Raw genomic sequence first — 12,457 nt, 5'->3', positions numbered from 1 at the left:
CCTTAATAGTTTTTCTTCATCTGCAGTTCCATACTCCTCATTCCCTACTATCCCTACAAAGCCATCTTCCAAATTTGGAGTATATTTCCTTGAAAAACTATATAATAATATTTATTGGTTATAAGTTTTCAGTTATGTAAATAGTATTGTGGTATAAATCTTATTTTGCTTCTAACTTTCATAAGATACTAGTTTTTAAGACATTCGTATTACTTCATATAATATGCTTCCGACTGGTGCATATTATTCTGTTGCATTCACATATCATAGCTTATCTTTTCCTCTAGTCATAGAGGACTGACTGACTTAGATTGTTCCCATTTATACAAACTTCTACATGTCTTCCTATGAACCTACCCTGTAGTTTCTATGCTGTAGATGTTTTACAGTAGAATGGCTGGAGTTTGGGGTATATGCATACTTAATTTCAGTTAATTAATACTGGCTTGTTCTCAGGAATGGTTGTACCAGTTTACATGTACACCAGCAAGATGAGGGTTTTATTTTCTCTACATCTTTTCAGCGCTTAGTATTTTCTGATTTTGTTAATCTGATATGTATGAGATTGTATTTTGTCGTAATCTGTGTCATCTGATTACACTGATGAGGCTAAGCATATGGTTTTTAGCCATTCTGGTTTTCCATTCTGTGGAAAATACTATACTTATAATTTGCCCATTTTTGTATTAGATTTTTCTCTTGCTGATTATAGTACTTGAAATTCTTTATTTATTCTAGGTATTGTTCCCTTATCAGGTTCAGATGTTGGAAATAACTTAGTCTTGTCATTTGTTAATTCTTATCTTTGGTGTCCTTCATGGAATAGAAATCTTTCACTTTCCCCTCAACTGGTTTGGATCTTGTTCTTCTATCAGTTTTATAGTTTACCATTTACTTTTAGGTGTTTAATTTAATTGGAATTTGGTTTTGGTTATAGAATGAAGTATGAATCCAGCATTTTCTCCAGCTGGTCATTAGAGGGAGAGTGTTAGCAAAGACTTTTCTCTCTCTCTCTGGGAAAATGATCTTGGGTTTACCTGCTTCTTAGCACTATTTCCTTGGGAATCTACATGGAATGCCAGCTGCTTACCCAGCAACATTTTTTAATTGCAAAAAGAAAAAGCATAGGCTTTGAGACTTCTCTGAGTGAGGTACAACTGTTTACTGAGCTTGGTCCTCTTTGGAGGACCTGGAATTTACCTTCAGGGATTTTTTCTTTTTTGAGGAAGATTAGCCCTGAGCTAACTACTGCCAATCCTCCTCTTTTTGCTGAGGAAGACTGGCCCTGAGTTAACATCCGTCCCCATCTTCCTCTACTTTATAAGTGGGACGCCTACCACAGCATGGCTTTTGCCAAGCGGTGCCATGTCCGCACCCGGGATCCGAACCAGCAAACCCCTGGCCGCCGAGAAGTGGAATGTGCGAACTTAACCATTGCACCACTGGGCCGGCCCCAACCTTCAGGGACTTTTACAAGGTTCCTGTGGCACATGAGACTTACCCAAGGTGGATAGCTCTCCTCTGCATGCTGCATTTAGTGTGCTATATCGTTCTCCCAAGCTAAGGGACCTTGGTGCCAAGTTACATCCTTCTGGGTCTTGTGAGTGTGAATGTCTGCTGGGCATACAAAGTAGGATTGTAGTCACTTTTTCTAACACCATCTACTAAATAATCCGTGTTTTCCCCTATTTCGTTACATACCAAGTTCCCATAAACATGAAACTGTTTGTTTTGGGGCTCTGCATTCTGTTCTATTGATATATGTCAGTTCCCTTCCCCGTACAGCACTGTCTCAATTAATGTAACTTTGTGATATGTCTTAATATCCAATAGGTGAATCTATTTTGTCCTACTTTGTTAAAGTTACTTTAGTTATTTGTGGATTTTTATTCTTCTGTATAAATTTTAGTATCGGTCTATCAGGTTCCCTAAAACAAGCTACTGAGATTTTGATTGCAATTCCATTGAATTTGTATGTTAATTTAGAAAGAATTGACATATTTACAAGGTCCAGTCATCCCATTCGTGAACATAATTTGACTCCATTTATTCAGGACATCGTGGGTGGGTTTTTTTGGCTAATTCCTAGGTACTTTATAGTTTTTGTTGCCATTGAAAATGATATTCTCTTATTTCTGGTAAAGAGAACTACATTGAATGTGATATGTTGATTTTGTATCTTCAGTTTTGATGAATTCCTATTCTAATATTATTGATCCTTTGGGGTTGTCTATGTAAATGCAAATATAAATAATGATAGTTTTATCTCTTCCTGTTCAGTCCTTATACTTTCATTCCCTTTGTTTTGGTCAGTTTGCCAGTCTATATTTAACAAAAGCAGTGGTAGAGGGCATGTTTATCTTATTTCTTCTTCAGAGTCTAGAGTTGCTCTATTAAATGTGATGTTTACTGAGAGTTTTATACCTGTCTTTATCAAAAGAAGTTCCTTTTTATGCTAACTTAACTCTGCATTTGTTTAGATGGTCTTTTATTTTTCACTTTTAGTAATAGTAATATGATGAATAACATTGATTTTCTGATATCATACCATTGTTGCATTCTTAATTGATATTTTTGATGAAATAATTTATTTTATCAAATACATACATATAAATGAGTGTAGAAGATGATTAATATAAAAGTGAGGTAGCATGCAGAAATTTAGCTATATGTAAAAGGCAGTATTGCCACTTATGAGGTGTCCCAGGAGAAGATAAACTAAAAAAAAGGCACTGGATCATAGTCTGACTTTGGTTGCTCTGAGAATTTATAAGATTCTTTTCTGGAGAAGTCAGTGGTTAAGGCTCTGAGCAAATCTTGGGAAACTTAGGGTTATCCACAATTAGTATATTTTGAAAGGTGCGCCAGTTAGTAGAACTAGATGTCTGCCTCTAACACAGTCAGGGAGAGTCGGTTGTTTAGGGTTTTTCCCTTTGAAGCTCCCTATGGCCATTCTTCAGCTCTTAGGATGAGATCAAAGCATAACACTTGGGTGTCCTCAAATGATCCAGGGAGCAGGGCTTGAAGGAAAACGCAAGGACTTCATCAGCACATGATCTAGCAAACCAAGTTCGGCTAATAATCTAGGCTAGGCTTACCCAGGCTTATCAGATTAAAAATATGGTGTAACAGAAAGCATGTTGAAGGCAGGCCTCAAATATGTCTCTTGAGTCATTCTGCCCAAGTCTGAACTGGTTGCTTTCTTTGTTTTGGTTTCCATTTTCCTACATAGTCTTTGTCCCCCCTCTGTTACTGTGCATGTGTATGTGTGTATGTTTTATTTCCATCTTTCATAATAATAAAGATTTTCCTCAGGTTTCTGCTGAACTTTGGTTGCCTGCTTATGTTTAAGAATAGGAGACTGAACAGCTGATTGAAGACTTTGAGCAGGCAGGTGGGGCTTGTCCGTGAACTTTGTGTTAAAGCTAGTTTGAAGGGCATGATACAGGATTTGCTAATATTTGCCTGAATTAAACTCTTCATCCAGTCTCCAACAGAGTGACCTTCCAAATTTACAGAATGGTCAGGAAAACAGAGCAGAAAGCACCTTCACTGCAGGTAGGCAGATCCAGTGAGAGAGTGGAAAGGGGGTGGAAAGCTGTATGTATTCAGTTTCTTCTTCCAAACTCGCCAATCAACTCACTCCTCCCCTGAGAAGCAGTTAGTAGAGAGGGAGAGGAGGAGGGAGAAAGGCACCAGAGTGTTATTCTAGAGAAATACTTCCATGTGGAAACATGGAGTAGGGAATTATGTTAGATTAAACAGTATGTTAGATTGAATTTATATTTTAAATTTGTCTTTATATTTGCTTGTTTTTTTGGTCTCCACTGTTTCTAAGAGGAATATCTCCAGTTGTTGATAGCTTCTCATGGTTTTCTTGGTTATTATTTCATATATTTCTGCCACCTTGTTACAAGTTTTGTACTTATGCTTTCTGTTTCTCTTTTTATAGGTCAAATTTTCTTCTGCAGGTTTGAAAGCTATTCACTATTTTTATTCTTGTTGTTGTTACTTTTAACCCCTAGTTATGTTTATTTTTCTCTACCAGTGTTTAAAGTTATCAATATTGGAGTCTGAACAACAACACAAGAATATTGGCACACTGTCATCCTCCTTGCTTCCTCCTCCTGACATTTCTCCCTGTTGTCTCCCTGCCCCTATTCCTTCACCAATGTTGGTATCACATGAAGTTTTTATTCTAGATTGTTATGGTTAATTTATTGTTTTTCATATTTGCCTAGTTGAACAAATAACTTGTCTGAAGTTATTTTTCCTTATTTCCTATATATGTTTTATCCATTCATTTACATTTTTAACAAAAAACTTGTACCATCATGTGGTTTTAAAAAGTCAAATTGTGGGGGCTGGCCCCGTGGCCTAGTGGTTAAGTTCAGCATGCTTCACTTCAGGGGCCCAAGTTCAGTTCCTTGGTGTGGACCTACACTACTCGTCAGCAGCCATGCTGTGGTGGCAACCCACATACAAAATAGAGGAAAAGTGGTACAAATGTTAGCTCAGGGTGAATCTTCCTCAGAAAAAAAAAAATCAGATTCTAATTTAAAGATATAAGGAAATAAAGTAGTCCCTTGCCTTACTCCCGAGTCCTGAGCCCAGAAGCAACCATGTGTAACTTTTTTGCTTTTCTGTTTTTACCTTCTTCTAAATAATGTGCTCATCCAGCTATTTTTTGACTTACCAGTTTTAGAGGTTATCTATTAACCTCTCTCCTCCCCCTCAGTGGAGGCTTTGACTGGCTTACACTGCTATCCCACACTTCCTCTTACCCCATTTTCCCAGGATAGTGATTTATTTTTATTATTAGTTTTTTTTAGTGAGGAAGATTGGCCCTGAGCTAATATGCATTGCCAATCCTCCTCTTTTTGCTTCAGGGAGATTGTCACTGAGCTAACATCTGTGCCAGTCTTCCTCTGTTTTGTATGTGGGATGCTGCCACAGCATGGCTTGACAAGTGGTGCTAGGTCTACACCCAGGCTCTGAACCCACAAACCCAGGGCTACTGAAGCATAGCACACAAACTTAACCACTATGCCACTGGGCCGGCCCCTGTAGTAGTATTTTAACTCTTAGTTAAATCAGTGAAAATGTTTGCATTATTGTGACCATGTAAATATTGTTTTTTCCTCCCTATTGTTCATTTCTTATATAAGTTTCTGGTTCTCCTGGCATTGACACTTCCTTGCTTCTTCATTTGCCTAGTTTCTGTGTACTGTACCTGGCTACAAGGAGTAGCACCTGATGCTTTCAAGGATTCTACAGTATAAACAGCCTTAGTTGTTTTCAGAATCCCTGTCTTAGGTGTAATTTCATCCTCTCTGCTAAGTCAGTTACCTCACATCCATTTGTTTTCTGACTTCTGAGAGTCTCATCTATTGTCTTCTCTTTTATGCTTTGTCCTTGTTTAATATATCTCATTCTTTTATTGTCATTTTTGGGGAGATTTTGAGGGCTAAGGAGATAAAGGTGAATAATCAATCTCTTGTATTTAACTAGAAGCCAAACTGGTTTTCTGCAGCCACATTTTATATACCCTTGAGAGAGTTGTCCATAGGGCTGCCCAATCCACCTGCCCTTGTTCTGTCTTGAATTTACTTCATCAGTCTTGGCCCCCACGAAAACAACTCTTGTTGAAGTCACCAGTGACCACTACACTGCTATCCAGTGAACAGTTCTCAGTCTTAATTCTACTTGGCCTGTGGTGGCACAGTTGATCACCCCCTCCTGCTTGAAAATCTTTTTTCCCTTGGCCTCCAGGAGAGCATACCCTCCTAGTTTCCCTGCAATATCACTGACCTCTTCTTTTCAGCCTTCCTTGCTGGTTTCTCCTCATATTCCCTACTTCTAAATGTTGGAGAACCCCAGAGTTTAGACCTTGGATTTCTATACTCTTCCTTGATGATCTCATCCAGTCTGGTGGCTTACAGTACCTTATGTTCTTGACTCCAGAATTTATATCTTCAGGCATCATCTTATATCTGAATTTCAAAATCATATATCCACCTGCCAGTTTGACATCTCCACTTGGTAGCTCAAGTTTAGTAAGCTTAAAAATCCTGGGGCCGGCTCCGTGGCCGAGTGGTTAAGTTCGCCGCGCTCTGCTGCGGTGGCCCAGGGTTCGGATCCTGGGCGCAGATGTGGCACCGCTTGTCAGGCCACATCGAGGTGGCATCCCACATCCCACAACTAGAAGGACATGCAACTAAGATATACAACTGTGTACGGGGTTGGGGAGATAAAGCAGAAAGAAAAAAAGAAGATTGGCAACAGTTGTTAGCCCAGGTGCCAATCTTTGGGGAAAAAAAAATCCTGACCTTCACTTCAAAACCTGTTTTTCCTCCATTCTCTTCCCTGTGTCAGTAAATGGCAACTACATCTTTCCATTTGTTTAGGCCAAAAACTTTGGAATCCTTTCTCTTTTTCATTTGCACCCACATATATCAGGAAATCCTGTTTGTAGTAACTTCAGAATATATTCAACATTTGACCACTTACCATCTCCCCTGCCTCCTCCCTGGTCTAAGCCACGTCATTGCTTGCCTAGATTATTGTAATAGCCTTATGACTTACTCTTCTGCTTCTGCCTTTACCTCACCAGACCTATAGTCTATTGTCAAGACAGGAACAGAGTGATTCTTTTTTAAAAATCTAAGTGATATCACAACACTCAGCTAAAAACCCTCCAGTGGCTTCCCATTTGACTCAGTAAAAATTCAAAGTCCTTACAGAGGTCTACAAGGTATTATGTCATCTGACCCTTTTCTACTCTTCACCTTCTGCATTCCTTATAGGGGTTACATTGGCCTCCTTGCAGTTACTTGAATATTCCAGGCATGCTTCCACCTTATGACCTTTGCACATAGTTTTTCCTTTGTCTGGAACACTCTTCCACCAGACGTCCTCATGGCGACTGTATACCCTCGATTATTTAAATTTTGCTTAGGTTAAATTCGGTTGATTTTAATCTTCAACCCAGCAGACTAAAGTTTTAGTTTAAAGCCAGTACAGTAAGCTTCAGTTGGAAAGCCAGCCCCAGAGAAAAGGTTACAGGTAATTTAGATAGTATACCTTTTAAATGGAAAATTAGAATTGATACTTTAATTGCCCTGGCAACTTCATTTTATTTATTCTGTTTAAAATACAGTTGCTTCCAGGATCTGTGGATCTTTGGATTCATCTTTTTAATCAATTCTGGAAATTTCACAACAATTCTCCCTGTTTTCTCTGGGACTCAAATTAGACATATATTTGACCTCATTCTGTCCTCCATATCTTTGTCTCTCATGTTTTCCATCTGTTTGTAATATGGGTAATTTTTTCATGTATATTTGCATGTTCACTCTTCAACTATTTCTAATTTATCACTTATTCACTGAGGTTTCTTTAAATTTCCAAATTTTAAATTTAATTATAATTAATTGCATTTCAATAATTATTTCTGGAAGTTCTGTCTGTTTTTTCAATCTGCCTGTTTATTATTGATAATTTATTGTGCCCTTTATTTAAGAATGCCATGTTAATGTCTACAAGAATTCCAATATCTGCAGTCCTTGGAAGTGTAAATGTTTGTTGTTTGTGCTCTCACACATAGTGTCTGGCTTCTTCACGTTTATGGTGACTTTTATGTGCCCATTGCTTGTTCATCTGTGAGTTCTGCTGGCCAAAATTGGGGAAAGGCTTGACTCCACAGAGGATTCACTTGTGCCTCTTCTAGTAGTACGGAGGCGTCATCATCCTGGGACCACTTCAGCAGTCCTCCATTGAAGGTCTTGAGTAAGAGTGTAAGACCAGGATCAACTTCTCACTGTCACTCTACTTAACGGTCCAAAGCTCAGAATCCTGACAGCTGAGTTGCTATGGGCATCCACCTTCAGAACACTCATACCCCTCCCTTCTGCCTGCAGTTTCCCAGTTCATCAGTTTTGATCGATTTTGCCTCCCCTCCTGCTTTCTGAGACCAGCAGTGTTTTACTGTATATATCCCAGCCAGGGTCTTACTTGTTCAGCAGGAGAATCTCCCATGTAGCCCACCACAATGCCAAAAGTAGAAGTTCTCTCTAATTTCCAGAGTCTCATAGCCAGTTATTTCAAATTTTACATTGTGGAAAATTAATATCTGTGGTTTTGTTTGAGATGTTTTATTTTTTTAACTAATTATATTTACTTAGGGGCTGGCCCCGTGGCCAAGTGGTTAAGTTCTCACCCTGTGCTTCCATGGCCCAGGGTTTCACTGGTTCGCATCCTGGGCATGGAGCTAGCACTACTCATCAAGCCATGCTGAGGTGGCATCCCACACAGCACAACCAGAAGGACCTACAACTAGAATATACAACTATGTACTGGGGGGCTTTGGGGAGAAGAAAAAAATTGGCAACAGATGTTAGCTCAGGGCCAATCTACCAAAAAAAGAAAATTTATTTTATAAAAACTAATCCTTAGTTTGAAATTAACTGGGAAACTCAATATCTTTAATGGGATATGAGGCGAAATCAGAAATGAAGAAAGAATGTTAACACCAGAAAGTAGAAAAAGCGTAATTTCTATTAATAAACTTAATAAACCAGAAGCATGTATATTTCATCTTGTTTTTCTCATTTGCCACAAATCCTCACAGGTCCTTAAATTAAAACAGACATTTGGAAACGTCTGCTTTAAGATTTAGAAAGATTCCCAAGTAACTTCTGACTCATTAGAGAAAAAAGCAGATGCATTTATAATAGTATAGTTTTATGAATTTTTTGTAGTTATGGCAATATTCTTTGAAAATTGTTCATCCAAATATGGTACACGGCAACTAAATCATAAACTGATTGGAAAAAAAAAACCACTCCTCAACTATTAATGATTAAACACATAATGCTTCACTGTTTTTCTATTTGCATGTGAAAACAAATTTTTAAAAGCCAACCAAAATGATTTTCTTAACATGAATAGATAACACATTTTCCATTTGAAGCTTAATATTCATCAAGTTCAAAATAATATCTACTTATTATTGAGTTGTTGAGAGGATACTGTGTATTAAACACTTAGGAGAGAACTTGGCACATGGTAAGGGTTCTTGTTAAAGGTGATAAGCAATTGTTAATAACCGTGTTATCAAGGTGCAGTTTTGAATCAGGAGCTATCTTTAAGGACTAAAGACATGCTAAGGAGATCAGGTGGAACAGTACCATTTACAAACTGGGATATTCTCTGGTAGCAGTCTGTTAGAAGAGTGGGAAATTAGCTCTACCTGTTACTAGCACAGGTCGTGAGGGACTAAGGGGAAAAGTTATTGTTCAGCAGTAAGCGGTCAAGATTCTCCAGTGTTGGGCATAGAACTGCCACACACATGAACATGTATATATGATGACATACAGGACTTGCAGTTTGAAGATGTGGCATATCACTTTGACTAAGTGTTGTGAACAGGGGCCTCCACTTTTTGGTAGTAAATGCTCCATGCTGGGATATAGTAACCATCAGAGACATTTTTGGGAAATGAACATGGCCTCCAACACACACGTTTTTAATTTCTTCCAGACCTTGAAGCAGGTGAAGGAAATGTGTTATTGATATCTTTTACTTTTCCACACTATTTTTGTTTGTTTTTGTGGGGTTATTTTAAGATTTTTTTTTTTAAAGATTGGCACCTGAGCTAACAACTTTGCCAATCTTTTTTTTCTGCTTTTTTCTCCCCAAATCCCCCCAGTACATAGTTGTATATTTTTAGTTGTAGGTCCTTCTAGTTGTGGCATGTGGGATGCTGCCTCAGCATGGCCTGTTGAGCAGTGCTATGTCTGCTCCCAGGATTCAGAACCAGCAAAACCCTGGAGTGCGTGAACTTAACCACTCGGCCATGGGACTGGCCCCTGCTTTTGTTGTTTTATACAATCCTTTGCCTCGTCATGAAGAAAGTTTTGTTTTAATCTTGTTCTCCAGTAATATTTGGTAGTAGCTGGAGTCCAAAAGGTATTTGCATTTATTCTTATTGCCTTTTATCCATAAACGTTTTTCTGTGTATATATTTTTTTGCAGTACTAATGGAGTTCCCTTTTAGTTTCACATTTTACCTTAGTTAAAGTGTTTCCAAAAAAACTTATTCTAAGTCAATAATAGAGGTCTAGGAAGCATACAATGCTTGAAACTAGACTGTTGTGTCTGAGACCACCAATATTCACTCTCATAGTTTAAAAGTGGAACTCCCACCTTTTAATTGACTACCCAGCTGCTCAAATAGGGTCTACATTATCTAGCTTCCTCCTTTGTGGTTAAGTTGCGGCCAATGGGATATAAGTGGAAGTGATGCACGTCACATCTGGATCATGCGTTTAAAATTACTGGGGCATGCATTTCTTATCTTGTCTTCCATTCCTTCTGTGGGGTGTGGAAGTAAGAGTGAGTGTTCTGCAGTCATTTCAGACTCCGAGATGGAAGTTGTGTGTTAAGGATGGCAAAGCAGCCATGACAGCCCTGGATCACCCAACTCTACTGTAATTTGAGAATGAAGTAAACTTTTATCATGTTAAGCCACTGTATTTTGGGTCTCTTGTTAAAGCAACTCAGTCTGTACTAAAACTAATAGAGGACTAGATGAGCCTATGAACACAAAAGAGTTGGAATTGGTGAGGAGGGGGAAGTGGATGGAATTCTTAGGTGAAATTGCCCATTCTGCATAAAGGCCTCAGGAAGGAACAACTGTACAGTGCTAAAGAAAGAATCTTCCTTGTGGAAAGGTCATTAAACCCAAAGAGATGGCTATTTTACCTTGGACAAGTCACTTAAACTTTCTCTGACATTAAAGTGAAAAAATTGAAGAAGATCTTTCAGGATTCTTTCTTGCTCTGTCATTCTGTAAATGTATATTGTTCTAGAAAAGACGAGAGAGTGATTAGGAAGAGCTTCAAACATTAAATGCCTGAATTGATGCCTCGGAGATGCATAGCACGACATGGATCAATAGCAGGAGCAGATGTTATGGGTGGAGTCCAGTAGTAGAGCTCTGTTCTGTCTCTCCTTGCAAACCGGTTCTTAACTGACTTCATTTCTTTTGTTGAACCTTGCTAAAAGCAAGGAATGGTAGCCAACACAAACTTACATTCTGACCTTTTCTAAACCACTTCCTTCAGAGCTACAGGCTTGATAATCTGCTTTCAAAATTAATGCAGGTGACACCTTTCCCAATGTATTTGGGAAGAATCACCTGCCTTCCAGCCTGTAATATGTTTCTGACTGCCAATGCCATATATCTCTTAGATCTTTGTTATTGTAGCACACTACTTTTGGGGACCAACCTTCCCCCTTTACACTAAGCTTCTGTAACAAATAGACCGAAAAATATAGTAGCTAAAGCAAGATAAACTCTTTTGTCTCATATAATAGTCCAGAGGTAGGCAGGCAGTCTAGGCCTGTTAGGCAGCTTTGCTTCACAAGGTAATTAAGGGACCAGGTTCCTTCAATGTTATTGCTTTGCAATCCTGTATGGATCATTCTTGTCCTCATGTAATGTTTAAGCTGGCTCACCACCATCACAACTGAGTTTTAACCTATGTGAAAGGAGAAAAAGGAAATAGAGTGCAAGTAGCTTCTCTTTAAAAATTTACCTAATATCTTTGTGGCACAAGCTTGTCTAATGTCTTTGTGGAACAGAAATAGTAAAAAAAACTTGCAGAAAGTCACAGGTGATTCAATTGGAAGAAACTGACATTCTGTACAGTTAGCCACTTAATCATCAGATCTCATGATAGTAATTATTCATTTGGCTAGAGCTTTACTTTTTTCTGTCCTTTCTGATCCTAACATTCAGTTTTGGTTCTCAGAATATACACATTATAAATGGAAATTAAAAATATTGACATGTATAGCATTTACCCTAAAAAACAGCCTTATACATCTTACTAGGTTCCCAGTAGTAGTAGTCATCAAATAACACACATGCTGAACCTATTAATGTATGAAAACTGAATTTGTAACACAGCTATTTACATTTTTCAAGAGGTGTCTCCTGATAAAGATAATGCTTCCCCCAAAGTACTTGTGTGTGTGTGAGGAAGATTGACTCTAAGCTAACATCTGTTGCCAATCTTCCCCTAGTGGTGCTGGGTCCGTGCCCAGGATCCGAACCTGGAACCACAGGCCACAGAAGCTGAGGGCGGGAACTTAATCACTACGCCACTGGGCCAGCTCCCACACAAGATCCTTTTGACGTCCCTCAGATCATACAGTTTTCCCATTCTACCTAACCTAAGCAGGTATACCAAAGTGACCTGCACCACCAACCATCTCATCCATTCTTTATCCGAGCTCTTTTTCTTTCCCCAAGTTCCCCTTTCTGGATTCAGGGTTAGTTACCTAAGATCAGGTTCTGAAGGATCTGGTTGCTAAGAGACAAGACGCTGGGAGGGTGGGGACGCTGCACTGCGACAAATCTGGAAGTGAATGCACGAGGGGGAAGGGGAAG

At 38.8% G+C, this 12,457-nt stretch overlaps 1 long non-coding RNA gene across 2 annotated transcripts in view; it reads right to left on the bottom strand.

Moving 5' to 3' along the window:
• Positions 1-12,457, bottom strand: part of LOC138917690 (uncharacterized) — a 23,762-nt gene extending 11,305 nt beyond the window's left edge. The window contains exon 1 of one of the 2 annotated variants that reach the window (XR_011426054.1): positions 12,349-12,457. This is a non-coding gene — a long non-coding RNA (uncharacterized lncRNA). Of the gene's footprint in view, positions 1-1,501; positions 1,620-12,348 lie in introns of those variants that run through there. The other variant, XR_011426053.1, reaches the window with a different exon arrangement.

The sequence above is a fragment of the Equus caballus genome, chromosome 15 (assembly GCF_041296265.1).
Source record: "Equus caballus isolate H_3958 breed thoroughbred chromosome 15, TB-T2T, whole genome shotgun sequence".
Taxonomy (NCBI): Eukaryota; Metazoa; Chordata; class Mammalia; order Perissodactyla; family Equidae; genus Equus; species Equus caballus.
Note: the sequence above shows the minus strand (reverse complement) of the source record. Positions and strands in the feature narration are given on the sequence as shown.